Raw genomic sequence first — 13,044 nt, 5'->3', positions numbered from 1 at the left:
AATGCCATTTTCTCAGATAGGAACTTCATGCAGGAGGCAGCGTGTTTTGATAGAATTTTGTTTAGCACAAAATTGAACCACAGTGCTTTGGTGAGGATAAACTCTAAAATTAAATTTCATTGGAACAGAGTGAGTCAATTATTCATTGCAAAAGAAAAAGTTGTTCTGAACTCTTCCTTTACATTGTATTCCTAATTATGAAAGAAAAGACATGCATAATTGGAAGGAAACCTTTTGATTTATTGAACTAGAACATTTTGACTAATTCAAAATAGCATGTCCTAGAGATGTGTTTTTCACAGGCAATTTCAACTCTGTGCTTTTGTTCCAATTCAGAACAAATCTCTGCATTTTGAATTCACAAATTTCCCAGTTAAATGGAAAAAACAATGTATGAGAAAACCAAGCAGCTTCCACAAAACAGGTTGTGATCATACATGTAACTCCCTTTTCCAGTGACTTTTGGGCAGCTTTAGGGACATCTGAATAGACAGAACAGGGCACTAAGCAGCACAGGAAGAAGCAGGGCAGCACTAGAAATGCAGAAGTCAGGTAGGAAATACAGTGATGTTTTTCAAGGGAGATGCATGAGAGTAAGGATGAGTAACACTTGGAAACTGAGTGGGACTCAAAGCTCATGTGGTCAAAACAAACTCCAGGCATCCCAAAATGACCAGAATTAGGTACAGCTCAGCTATAAAAAGGTTAATTTACAGTAAACCCACTCTGTTTCCCTCATTATGTGCTGGGGTTTATTTCACCCACTCTTAATCACAGCTCAAAGGTCACAAGAGGCTGGGAGATCTCGACTGCAGGTTTTGGCCCTGTGTGACAAAGAGCTGTGCTATGTGCTGCAGCTGCAGGGACAGGATGGCGCCTCCAAACCCCCGGTTCCTTCCAGGGAGGTTCTCACTACCTCTGCCACCACTCACCGCTGCTAATATAGCTGCCCGTTGTTCCCCCCCTTTCATAGGGGAGGTCAGAGGTGCTTCGGGGTACGGTGAGCTGGAGAAAATGCGAAGGAACCTTTTACCCTTCAAGCAAATGGCAGCGCCACTGTGGAGGACTTACCTGGGGGTCTCTGGGCTGCTCACCACCCAGTGCAGCCCAAACTGGGAGGTAACACATCTCCACCCCAGTAATTGTTTGTACTGGGAAGCAAAAGCAATGACCAGGCTATTGAGTAGTTAACTACACAACTGCTACCTAATGATCCTAATTTGCATGACTTTAATAATAATGAGTAAAACCAAACTGTTAAGTTGCACTTTCTACCTCAGCAAAACCGAGCTATAATTGTGTAGAGAATAATTTTATGGGTGAAGTGTGCCCTATATTATAAAAGATTAGAATAAAGTGCTCTAATATTCAATGTCTTAGCAGGTGCAGGCACTTACCTGGGCAATTAAAACCTTTTTAATATACAAATCACAGCCAATGAGACTATTGGCATGACAAACTGGATCTTTCAGGACATATTGTGTTTGTCTAAAATAGATTTTTTGTTTGCTAGCAATAATTTCTCTAACTTTTGTTTAAAAGAGAAAATGACTGAGCACAAACTAATTTGCAGAAGCTTCTTAAAACGCTCCTATCACATCACTTCTGCAAAAGCCTTTAACATGTCTCTACCTTTGTGTAACACATTAATGCCTTTCACTTAATATTTTAAAAATATACCACACGTAAACATTGATATATTTCAATTTTATACCTGCTAGGGACTGCTGGGGGGAGGTTGAATAGCGTTTGGCCTTGAAATTACAAGCAGATCATGAAAAGCATATCAATTTTTTTCTTTAATTGATGGATTCATTATGTTAATTAAATGCCCTCCTTTGTGCTTGGAATATTCTATAAATACAAACAAGTAAAAGAGGTTTAAGTTTCCTGTGAAATTTGTGAAAAAGCATTTTCCAGTTACTCCCCAGTAATTCCACAAGGTCAAAACCTGAAGACAACTCGACTCTGTCACTGCTCAGCCCTGCACATCCAAAGGTGCTTTGGGAATGGCTGCGGGTCTCTGCCTCCTCTCAAACAGCACGGTTTTCCATCCAGATACCAACTTAAAGCGCAACAGAAACAACTTTAAAACTACTAAGAGAATGATGTGAAAGCATAGATATGAGGTTTGATCACTTCTCCCACCTGCACACAGAGCCCAGCGGTACCGTCCTGTTCTGCAGAAGGGCAGGAGGTGCTGGATCACCCATCACCGGCTTCCCAGACTGCATCTTTTGGGTCATGACAAGGAGGGTGATGACGGCAAATTGGGGTTTGAGAGCAAAATTACTGTCCTTTCTCCTTGTGCCCTGGTGGTTTCCCATCAAGAAACCAAAAGCCTGTCTGCTTCCTCATTCAATTCACACCTCCTCCTGTACAAAGAGGTGCAAATTGCACCTCCTGGAGCTGCCTCCACAGTGGGGGTTTATCTTGATGGAGGGCAAGCATTGTTTGCAGGCAGCTTTCATCCGGGGACAGTCCCCACAAGGGATACACTGGACCACTTGGATCCCAGAGGGATTGCCACAGCTCCAGTATTTGCCATGGTGAAGCCTGTTCTGGCTGCACCAGGAGTGACTGAAGCCTTTCCCAGGCAGAAAACAGGCTGGGGAAGACACTAAGAGATACTGAACATCTGTAAGAAGCTGGAATAATCTAGAACTGAACTCAGGCTGCATGAAAAATAGACTGCACAACAGCCGATGAAGATATACTAGAACAACATGTGCAACCACAGAGCAAATCAAAGGCACATCGTGTAAGATCACCCTCTTGGGAATGCTTCCAACAGCTACAGGCTGACATCACTTTACAAACACAGAGTGCACTCAACAAACACCATACAGGTAAGAACTGGGGGCACTTCAAACATTCAGTAGGTAACCCTATCAATCTCAACTGAGATGTTCTCCTCCTTGGAGGGAAGAGGGGGAAATCCCACAACAAAACCCAACCAAACAAAAAAAAAAAAACACAAACCAAAAAACTTGTTTCCAAACTGAGCTTCCCTCTCCAGTGTACAGGGCCAGCAAAATATAAAACCCATGCTGCACACCAACCCAACAGCACAGATGCTCCTCAGAAGACATGTTTCTATATATCCCAAACAGGAAGAGTCCAGACATTGTTTTGAACACACAATTCTCAGACTGCTAAATTCAAGCAAGATGCATAACTTTGTTAGCATTAATATTTTCATTAATAACAACACAATAATGTTTTTAACTATCATACAGCTCCATCTCTGCTACAAACACCAGTCCCACCACTTCATCACATCCTACATCTCCAACAGGTCTTCCTGTACAATTGGAAATGGGCAGCTTGTGCCCTTCTCCATATCCTGGTGATTTTGAGTTGTTAGCACAGGGAATACAGTACCACCCCAGACCTTCTCCTGGAGACCCTCCCCATGGTGAGCAGCAGAGGAGCACATACAGAGGATAAGCAGGAGAAAGCCGTGGCAACCCTCTTCGCAAGAGGACTCGTTTGGCTGGCCCAAGATCCCAAAAGAGCTTGGTGGGCCCAGATCTCCCTCATCCTTCTTTTTTAATGCTTATGTCATTAACCACGGCATACTTGGCTCTCCTTGTTAAACCATAAACATGGGAAAATCCCTCAAGTTACCAGTGCCTTTAAAAAATAAATAAATAACACAAGCTCTGAGCCTCTCTGCTTCTGCTGTGAAAACAATTTAAAACCGAGCTTTGGTTCCTACCCAAACTGCTCCTTAAAGGAGCTTAAAGCACTTTAATGTTCAGACATCCTCGCACGCCCAGTATCAACATTGTTCCTCACAGCCTCTCCCAAGTTAGCTGGGAAATACACATCTGCAGCTGCTTTAAATACTTTTTGCATTCTCATTTCCTAGGCCAAAAGTCTTCCTCTATCAAGCCACAAATTAATCTAATTATTTGGATATTTAGGCCATTTAGGCTCAAGTCAGCAGACAGTTAGGCATGTGTCTAATATTGCCTCTGCAATGTGACTGCTGGGGGACTATTTAAAGATAAGTACATGCCTAAATAAGCCTCTAACAGTATCTTCAGAGGCTGGCTTTAAACAAAGTGGGTTTAGGCAAGTAAAGAATTGCCTTGGAATAGAAAACCAGAGGATGGGAAGGTATTTCGTAAGGTGTTTGTAACACCTGGTAAAGGAACAGATTATTTTAACAAAAATACTCAACATATGGCCAAGATATCTGGAATAAGGATGAGAATAGAACAATAAACAAGAAATATTTTTGTAACTCATCATATGGCAACTTTGACAAGTTTGAGGAGGTATATTTCACCTTTAGCATCGCCTTTGAAGAGACTGATCAATGATAAATCAGTGGGCTCTTTCCAGAGGACAAACATGAAGGTATCAGGTTCTGCAAGGGACAGACATCAGGCCAGCCTGGCCTTGAGCCTCCAGTTTGCCTGGCCTGAAGAGAAGCTATTTGCACAAAGGTCCTGCAACCAAAATAAAATATAATAGGAGGCATGCAATACCATAAATAGTTAAGTGAAATTAAACAAGAGCAAAGGCAAACTGTAAGAATATCGTGCTTCCAACTGTAATGTGGGCTTTTATATGCAATATTTAAAAATGTTTAAAGAAGCTAAATTATCCAGCCCCATTATTCTGGTGTTGAAATTCCACACATGTCTTCGCTCCAGGGGAAGGGCAGAAATGTGACACCCTTCAGGGACCACCCTGGGACAGCAGCTGGATGGGACATCCCAACAGGGCACTGGGAGATGGGCACACCAGGAGCAGCTCTGGGACATGGGGATGGAACCTTGGTATGAGTCTTCCCCGGGACAAGCAAGAGTGACATTTTGGGGCCCTTCTAAAACGGTCATCTTAAGACACCAGGGAGCTCCCATAAACCACCCCAGCAACACGTGAGGTGATGGGTCACTGCCTTCCCATGCCCGAAAACCCGCTTCCCTGGCAGGCAGCAAGGCCAGGGACTCCTGCGGTACCTCTCTGCATCTCCAGCCTCCGCCACCCACTCGCTGCGTGACCCCGCCAGTGCTCATGATACATCGTCCCGTCACCCTCACCGTTTACAGCAAAAAAGCTATTTAGCCGGTGCCTGCAACCCTTCAGCCCACGATGCCTTGACAGCAGAGGTTATAGGAGAGGAAAAAAAAAAGGAAAGGAAAAAAAAAGAGAGGGAGAGAAAGAAAGAACAATGTGCAATCGGCACTGCATTAGAGATGGAAAAAGTACTTAAAGCCTGCAACATTCATCAAGGCTGAATACATAAATGCCACATTTTGAATAAGCCAAGCAAAAGACAATGACAAAGGAAAGGCGCGTTGCTTCAGGAATCTCTATCATTTTCATTTGCTGCTGTCAGGAACCTGTTTTTTGCCTCTCACTCTATCAGCCATTATAGCATTAATGAAGTAACCTCACATAGTTATTGACTGGCTTGTCAGAGTCCCTGCCTGATCCCTTAATAGAAACCATTGGTCTTCAGTTAAAAATGGGGTGAGCTGGGAGGTGCTGTGGGCATGTGCTGAATTTCAAGTGCACTCCTGAGGTTATCAAAAGCCATGAAATGCAAATTATTATATTTTTTAAACACACAGATTTCATGCAACTAAGCATATAAAATTGACTAATACTGTACTTTATGCATTCCTAATAATGTTTCCAAATATGCTCTGCATATGATCTTTCCCCACAAAGTTGTGGGTGGTATTTGAATAAAGCAGAAACGGGCCTAGTTTTATTTTGTGAATAAAAGTAGTTTCCTGGACATTGTGAGGCTCCGTTCCTTCTAATACCAGGTAATGTTTATGCACTGTCTGTTCAAACAACATGGGTAATCCTTTGTCTGAATTTCTGTCTCAGATCAAAATCATTTTTCCTTCATCCTTTTTTTTTTTTCCCCTCCCCTCCTTTCATAAAGCATCCTAAGTCCCAGAACTAGTATATTCTCATTTACTAGAAATTGAGGGTTGGCAGAGGGTCTAGAAATAACTTCTTTTCCCAAAAGGTAATAAATCCAGGGAGTAATCTAAAACACCGAGTTGTTAATTCCAGTGCCACTACGCCACTGACTGCGCTATGGGTACGTTACTGAATCAGCCCGGTTGACAAGCAATCAGTACCTGCATGGTATCTGTGCGGAGCGGGACACGAGCGCACCCTCACGCATCTGCTTGCTGAGGACAAGGCATCCACAAAGAGTTTGCCAGCCTGGTATTGGGTACGGCACCCAAGCGGGGGGAAAGCTCTGGGGTGACCTTTGGGAAACTCTAGGGAAAAGTTTGGGTCCACGGTCTGATGATTTTCCTTATGGCTCTTAACATAACGCCCACAAGACGTGTGCTTGGCACACCTACAATCATTTAAATCATGGCCTGAGTGTCACAGAGTCCCTCCATTACGTAACGCTCCCAAACCCCGCAGCCCTGACCCACGTAAAACCTACTTCAACAAATTTAGTTTTCTACAATCAAGCTTTACCTGCAGGTAAGATTTGAAAGCCTTTCATCAACCCTGATAGCCCAAACAAACATGCGTCTCCCCATCTTTCCATTCAGGAGTCTTAAAGGTTAAACATCACACTGATTTTGAAACCAGCAATGAGAAACCTCACGTCTCACTCGGCACAGACAGCAGCAAGAAGAATAGTTGCTTAGCCAGACCTGATTTGAGATTGTTCAGACCTCTTGGGTCTGCAAAACTGGGTTGGCGTTCTCAGAAGAACAAGCTCCCATAATAATCGTGGTCTTCTCTCATTTCTGATTGGGTTGGAAATTCTCTGAGAACAACTCTCACGGCACTTCCACATCCCTGGCCTGAAATTAAGCACATTTTTCCTAATGAACACACTGTTTGTTGATTTGATGACACTTTTTCTGAGTCTAAAATATTATGAAATTCTTTAATTTCCCCCTTTCCCAATTAATTATTTGCAGGCGGTTTCCCTCCATACAAGACATTCCTTACGTAAAAACACTTGGTGGGCAGCATGTTAGGAATGCCTTTCATTTAACCTATTTCCAAAATATTCCCTCAGCCCTGCCCACAGTGCTAGCAGCACGCTCACTCTATTCCCTCGCATGGTCCTGGGAGAGTCACAGGGCACTGTAAAGCCTTGGTTGCTCCACAACGAGGGGAAGGGGGTTTGCAAGGGTCTTCAAGGGGACCGCAGCATCACCTCAGGGTATGAACACCCTCCAACCCTGGACATCCCCAGGTTGGTTCCCAATAGTTGGGTCAACTCCCTGAAGTTGGGACATGCTAGCAAGGCTGTATTTGCAAGGGAGAAAGACTTGGCTAAAACATTTGAGATGAGCCTGAACTGCACTGCTCCCCCTGACAGGTTGGAAGACCATCTTCTACTAAAAGTATTTATCATGGCTTGATGCCTGCAGCTCCTCCCCAAAGCTTTAGCATCCCAAGTGCTCCTGGATGAGAACTAAATTCCAGTTATTATCGTGCAGGACAAGCTTATTGTGGCTGAAAATAAACAAGTTTGCTCTCGGTATATGGGGAAAACCCCAACATCATACCACTTTCTAGATGATTTGAGGTCTGTGAGAGAAGAAATTAGATCACAACCCCCTACACTCTCCACCAAAGCTCAGGAAAATTTTAGGCAGTTGGTTTTAAGTCCAGAGCAAAGTCCAAGCAGCCAGCAAACAGCTTTTAGGTTTGCTGTCAGATCTGTGCTCAAAGGAGCTTGCGTGCTAACAGTTCAGAAGTGGGCAGAGCAGAGGGATCAGGGCTAACATTTCATTAAAGTCTCACTTCCCGGAGCGATTTGTCCATCCCTACTTATAAGCTGCATTATCTGTGGGTAGGGGGGATGTATTATCATTATTTTCGCCCTTTTTTCTTTCAGGATACGCTGATGCCATCTTTGCATCACAAGCTCCACAAAACACAACCCTTGCCCACAGCTCCTCACTCCACAGCAGTGGGGCAACAAGCGGCCCGTATATAGAACATCACTGCCAGGAGCTCATCAGTTCTGATCATCTAATTGTGCTTAATGATTGCTAAAAGGAACCAAACAATCACGAGTGAACTTCGGCTTCCCCAGTAATTAATATTGTTATTACAGAATTGTTAATAATTATTAGACTCCGGCAATCTAGGAAGCATCAAAGATTCCGAGCATCTCCAGAAGGATACAGAGCCTGCCCAGCTCTGGTTTCCCAGTTTACAGCTTTGTCCTTATTTTCAACGTGCCACTAATACTCCAGCCCCAGCCCAGCAAAGCCTCCTAACTGCTTGCAAGAAACTCCTCTCATTCCAGACGTACACAGATTCAGTCTCGAGACAATCTTTGTTTCGGGGGGACACTCTCCGCACTCCCTAGGAGAAACACGCAGAGCTTTGTGCGGCGCAGCTGCCGCTACAGGCAATACCCAAGCTCATGCCCAGCTTGGCCTCATGGCAAATTCTCACACAAAAAAAGGGGCAAAACTGAAATTATCCTTCAAGGCTTTTAAAGAGCAAATTTGCAATTGCATTCGCTGTCCGCAAACAGGCCCGCTACGCTGTGTGTGTTGTTGAGAGGGATATATTTGGCATGCAAAAGCTGTGTCTTCAGGGATTTTTTTTTTTTTAATAAGTAGTCTGGACGTATTGTAAGAGACAAAGTAATTAGCATTCACTCAGCCCAGCAGGGCAGCAATTTAAACTTTTACAAGGAGTCAAAGTTCAGGATGCTGCCCTGCCATCAACTTTCTACATACAGAAGGGATACAGACTGGAATATCCAAATGTTTCCAGCTACTCTGGGTTATTCGAAACTCCAATAGACACATTACTGTGGGGAAATTGCTTAATCCTCTCCAGGATTTATTGCTATTGTATGTTTAGTATGGAGGTCTTGGAGGGTCAGCAAGGGCTGCACTCGGTGCAAGCATTTCATACCATATTAAAAAGTTTCTGACCATACCTTTAATCCTCAAAATCATTACATCCTATTTTTATGCAGACATGCAAATAAAAATACTCCACAAAACAAAGCTGAGTCTACACCTGACTCACTGTAATCCAACAGCATGGGGAAGGGAGGGAGGAAAAGCATTCCACTGCTTGCTTCGGCCCAGGAAAAGGCAAGTTTGTGGTTGTATAAAGCAAATAAATAGAAATGTGAGAAGGAAAAATAAAATAAAAGCCATACTTTGTTGGATTGACTTAAGAGTACATGCATGCTGCCAAAGAAATGGATTTTTCCCACCTATTAGGCAGTCATTTTTACAAAAGTTAAATCTGAGTACTGATTAGAGCTCATAGAAAAAAGACCATTCCCACACCCACCTCTCCTTTTCCCCCTTGATTTTGTTCATCCCACCCTTCACTCCCTGTGGCACCACCCAACTCTGCCAGGCAACTCCTCATCTGTCCCGAGTCACTGTCTGTAAGGACAAGCACTCCCAACCAACCCGGGGAGGAAAATCCAGCACCCCAAGGCTTGAGGGGACATGGAATGGGAGGATTTTGAGAGGGGACAGAGGTCTGCAACTGGTCACAGGAGAGAGAAAAATGCTTTTCCCCAGTTAGCATAATTATTTGGGAGCTTTTGGTAAGCAACCAATAACTGATTCTCTCCTACCTCAAAGCTTTTACTTCTAAGAGCAGCTAAAGCTAACTAGAAAGAGGAGATGAGAAGGAAGCATATAACTCTGCAGTCGTTTTGTAAACGATTCACACCCAGTGAAAGCAAAACAACTCGATCCGGAAGGAAACTGGGTACCCACAGAGCTAAATATGACAAAAAACCCTGGGTGAAAAACAGTCTCCTCTAATTGCCAGCGAAAGGCTGTCATTGTTCTGCCAACTTTGCTTAGTAAAAAAATGCTGAAAATTTTCATTATGAGATGCAATAGTATCTTTGCACCTTAGAGAAATAAATCCAAAAGCAAGAAGCAAAAGCACAAGAAATCGGCGCATCATTGGCCTGTGGCAGGGGGGTTGGAACTCTATGATCCTTGGGGTCCCTTCCAACCCAGACCATTCTATGATCAAGATTTGAGGCCTCTTGCAGGAGCAATCTCCGTACACTCCCCACATTTACAGGAGTTCAAATTAAGAAGAAAACCTTTATTTGCAAACAAGGCATTTGTGTATCGCCTCACAGGTTCTTGCTACTTACTATTTGCCAAGCAAAACAAACTCTGAACACAAACATTTGCACTCCATCCTGTCTCCAGAAGGCCTAGGAAAGACCTTGTAGCAGAGATGCTGCATATGAAACCAGGGGGAACAACCCTCTGCCTCCCCACCTTCACGTCGCAGATAAAGGGAATTTTTTTCCTTCCTGTTTTACATAAGGCAGAGCAAGACATTAAGTAACTTTTATGAGTCAGTAATTCAGGCTGCCCCATGACAGCAGGAGGAGATGGGGATGGCCGAACGGGTGCTTCGCTTCGTTAACGTACGCCACAATGCTTCCTCCTAAAACGAGCCCGACTTGTTCACCTCACACCCCCCCCAGCCCCAATGTAAATTTGCACTAGAGTTTAAGTCAGTCGGAGGACGAAAGAGTTCATTTGTTTATCTTCTGCACTGGAAGCCTCCCAGATTTCTTCTTGCGGGGGAAATATTGCAGAGGAGTGCGATAAGAGAGTGGGTTTCTGAAGTATTTATGGATTAGCCCAAACTAAGCTGAGAGAAAAAAAAACAATAATAAAACCTGCTAATTACATGAGATTTCCAGGCTTCTTGCCTCCAAGAGTTCAGACACCTGCCTGACTGCCCAACTTGAAAACTTCTGGAAACCCTCCAAGATCAATGGGATCTTGTCCAGCAGGGTCAACGCCAGCATGCCCCTAGCATCCGTGGCTGAGGTATCAGGACCCAGCACCCCAACATCCCTGCACATAGCCCTTGATCCTTGTTAGAAGCCAAAACAAGGCTATCCTCTTTGCTTTCATTCCCCTCACAAATTTCAAAACAAACTCTTACTCCCAAATTTTCCTTTCTCTGCCACAAGTGCATGTTCTAATTGAAAAGAGAGGTAACTTGGTTTAGTGTCACAGGCTTTAATTAAGCACAGTTTGCCTGGAATAACTTCAGGGTTTACTTATTAAAGAAAGGTTAGTTACTTATTAGAGGGGGGAGACATCTGTAGTTGCAACTTCATAGAATACATCGCCTGGTCCATCATTCAAACTGCCACAGGGTATTAGCAGATTACTGTCAGTGTCAGGAAAAATATTTCTTTTACTGATAAAGTATTATACTTTGGGAATTTTATGTCTTTCCTGAAGTCATGGCAATATCTGGTAACTATTTAAGGACAAGATATTAGCTTTCTGTCAAAAGGGGACTTTGCACCTTACACACAAGAATGCTGCAACATCATCGTGACGGGCACCAGGTACAGGGTGGGGACACAGCAGGGACAGGCTGCTGAAGTCCCTGTCACAGACTTTTTTCCTTCCCTTCTGCAGAGAGGAAGATCCACCACCAGGATAATTCCTGGTGCAAAGGAACCTGTGCACAGTGAGGCATCCTCCGAGAAGAGGTAGGACGTGCCGCAGACCAGCTCCAGCTGCAGAGAGAAGCAAGCAGGGGACTATTAAACAGCCGTTTGAGGGCATGGGCCTATAAAGCCAATGAGGGGCCCATAAAGCCATGCTAAGTCATATTTTTTGCTTTTTTTTAATTAAAAAAGCTTTAACTTTCCCCTCACCACTTCTGGGCTGAATTGGTTTGATCCAGAGAGGTAGTTATGCATAAGAGCAACCACTTTATATTGAATTAGGGGATTTCTCATGCAACACATCTCACCAATTACAAGGCAGGGATGCAATTCTATGATTTATAATACATTATACTGTTAAGTAATTTAACATTATAGATACAATTTGTACCTATCTCTCCATGGATTAGAGAGGTGGCACATGAAGAGTGGATCATTAAACAGCAGTGCAAGGCCAGGGGCCAAGCACTTCTGTTTAACAAGCTGCTCCAAGTACCACCTCTCTAATCCATGGAGAGAGAGAATAAATTGTTCCTGTATCTTGTTATAAATCATGTTCTTTGGGATTTTCTTTTTTTTATTTAAAATAATAATAATTTCTGTTTAGGGCCACCTCTTTCCGGGACTGAGCTAGTTTAAGCTGAAGGCACTTCTGTTCCGGAAAGGGTCTGAAGCCAGATTGAATAATTTACAATCTGGCTGAATTTGGGGGCGGTAAGGGAGCGAGCGGGCTGCACCATCCCGCTGGGTGAGAGAAACTACTCTCCTGGCCAGGATATTTGGTGGCTGAAGAACCCACATCCTCCCGGCTTTGGTGGCATGGCTGGAGCTCAGGTAGCCAGAGAGGACATCCGACCCCAAACTGCAGCGAGTGAACAGGCTGTACACAGTAAGCACAAACTACAAGGTAAAATCTTCTGCTACATCCTTGCTTCATCAGTGTGGAACATCCTGGGAACACCCAGTACCCCTTCAGCACCCAGTTCGCATGGCACACACCCAACAAACCCTACCAGAAAAAGTCTGGGTGACACCAATGCCTTCATGGATGGTGACACCATGTTTGCAACATCAATGTTCCTCAAGGTTAGGTAATCCTGTCGTCATTCCCATGTGAACATAAAAAAGCAACTGTGGCCAAGCAAGTCGAGGTCTCTGGGAGGACAGAGATGACACGGTGGTATTTCAATGCAGTGTGTGCAAACCTGCTCTGCTCGGTGGCCATCCGTAGCAGCCAAAGGTGAGCTCTTTGACCTCTCCCTCTTCTGTTTATATTACCTCTCTAGGGTCAGTAAATGCAGATATAAATACCAGGCTCTGCAGACAATACACTGCTTTCAAACACTGGCACTAATATCAGGGTTCCATGCCGCAGCTTCCAGGTTTATTAAACTCCATTATAATCCCCTTAACGATGACAACACCTTTCTTTTACAGCGCAGTTGCTTGGCTCCTGAGGAGGGTAGCACAATGAAGGAGGCTGAAGATATAAGGACACCGTTACACTGCCTTATAGACCCTAACTCATCACGTGACAAGTCATTGATTTCTATTGACAATTTCATTGTAATGTCAGAACGTAACCTGAA

Source organism: Gallinula chloropus, assembly GCF_964237585.1.
Source record: "Gallinula chloropus genome assembly, chromosome: 3".
Lineage (NCBI taxonomy): Eukaryota > Metazoa > Chordata > Aves > Gruiformes > Rallidae > Gallinula > Gallinula chloropus.
The sequence above is the reverse complement of the archived record's forward strand: the minus strand, read 5'-3'. Positions refer to the sequence as shown.